The sequence below is a fragment of the Pteropus vampyrus genome, unplaced genomic scaffold (genome assembly GCF_000151845.1).
Source record: "Pteropus vampyrus isolate Shadow unplaced genomic scaffold, Pvam_2.0 Scaffold36, whole genome shotgun sequence".
In the NCBI taxonomy this organism is placed as follows: Eukaryota; Metazoa; Chordata; class Mammalia; order Chiroptera; family Pteropodidae; genus Pteropus; species Pteropus vampyrus.
In genome coordinates, this window is record NW_011888817.1 from 7,443,379 (window position 1) to 7,445,633 (window position 2,255).

The window sequence follows — 2,255 nt, forward strand, 5'->3', positions numbered from 1 at the left end:
TAGGTACAATCCTTGCCCAAATCCCTGATTGCTTCCTAAGGACCGGTTCTTGGAGGTTGGAATCGCTATGTCAGGGCACTGACATTTCTAAGGCTCAATATCTTTATTACTTAATTGCCTTCCCAAAAGGTTCCATCAGTGCATGGGAGTGCCTATCTCACCACACACTTACCAACATCAATTATCCTCTTTGTATTTAGTCTTCACTAATTTCAAGACTGAAATGATATTTCATTGTCTTTTGGAGACACAGAGCCGTGGCCTTTGGCCTCTATTTCCCAGCAAGGTGATAATCACATTGTATTCAGGGGCTTCCAGCAAACCTCAGGATGAAGGGCAGCCTGTGGCTGGTTAGCCCCAGGCAGGGAGTCAAGGTTGCTGGAATCCTGTCCCAACTCTGTGTTCTCTCACTGTGTGACTTGGGCATATGCTATTGCCCTCTCTGGGCCTTTATCAATCTACTACAATAGCCCCCAGCTGGTCTCCCTGCCTTTAGTTTATCTAGTGCCTAGAATAGTGTCTGGCACATAATGTGTGCACAGCAAATATTTGTTGAAGACTGAACTGCCAAAGTGACCTTTTTAAAGGAAAACTTTTGCCACATCATTATGCTGTTTCCAACCTTTGCTCAAGCTTTCTAACATTGTATTTACTTATTCGGTCTTCTCATGAATTTCTCATTGTACTTAGAATATGAAAAGACATGAGAGAAAAAATGAGAAAAGAGTCAGATAATCTACAAAATCATAGATTTTCTTAAGCCCGCCAGGGAGCTTGGGCTGCAAGGTATCCAAGTGAACTGAAATCCACAAGATGACAAGATCCTCCAAGGACAGACCGAACATAGAAACTTTCACACCTTTGGCAGAACCCTAGAGGGAGAGGTGGCTGCCATAAAAGCAGGTAAGACACAAATACCTAACGTGTTAATGAATTCTTAAAGGCTGAATGTGAACTGGCTGAGACAGGTTAGCATTCTGGTGAACCCCAGATACAAGGGGAGTTCGCATTCATTCACAAGCCATTTCCCATGGTGCTTCCGAGAAAGACTAGGGACGTGACAGGGCTTTGAGAGGGCCACCTCCCAATGTGCACGGATCCTTCTCTCCTACGAAGCACAAGCCTTAAACCACTTCAGTGGGGGTGGGTCTAGATCTATGTTTTTTTTTTTTTAAAGTTTGAAATGTGAGAGAACATAATGATGGGCCTGGAACGGGGTGGGTCTCCAGAGGAGCTGGTGTGGCTTTTTCCTGTGGCATTCCTATCTAGGAGCACTGTCCTCTTCGGAGGCTTTCATTCTCCCTCTGGTTTATAATTTTCGATCATTGTTTATTGGGCCGCAGTCCTAGACATGGGGCTGGGAGGCTGGCGCAGAGCAGTGGATTTGCTGTCTGCCGTTGGAGGCGGAGGCGATCTAGCCCTGGGCTGGGCTGCACTGAGGAAGGAGGAAGACAGGGAGAACCGTGAGATGCAGAGGGCGAGACAGACTCTGTCATGAGCCCTCACTCCAGGTTGTCACAGGTGTGTGGTAAGGGCAGTTTCTATTTCCTCATCACTCTCAGGTGATTGTCTCCATAAGAAATCACCTGGGGGTCCTCGCGAGAATCCTACAGATAGGGGAATGTAGGTTCTAGACCCTCCAACCTGACCCTGTGCAAGTTCCCCGCCTCACAGCCTCAGGTTCCTTATCCGAACAATGAGATGATTGGTGTAGCTCAGTGGTTTGCATCCCCAGCTGTAGAGATATCTTTTTCCAGGCAAAATGGTGACAGGGATTAGATTTATCCTCCCGCTTGAAATGACCAAGAATCACGAAATTATGAAACAGTGTATCAGGCAACAAAAGAGGGACCAGAAACAGATGAAGTAAGTCCTACAATTGCCCTGGCTTCCATCCCTGAGAGGGTTTCCGGGTCATAGGACGGGGATGAGGAACCCAATCAGAGCCCAGGCAGGTCCCCAAGTTGAGGAGGTGGAGCTGAGGGTCCAGAAGACCACGGTGGCTGGAGTTTGCAGGACACAGTGACCGAGAAGAGAGAAGACTATGGAGAGCCCAGAAAGGTTTTGCCTCAGGCCTGGAGACCATTTAGCCCTAGACCGAGAGCTGCTCTCGTCCTGCCTAAGAAATCTTAATGCAAAATCCTAAAGAATCACACTGTTTCCAAGTTACAGAACAAAACTCAAGAATATTTATAGCAACACAAAAATATCCTGCACCCCACGAGGTAAAATTCACAGTGTCTAGCAAAGAACAC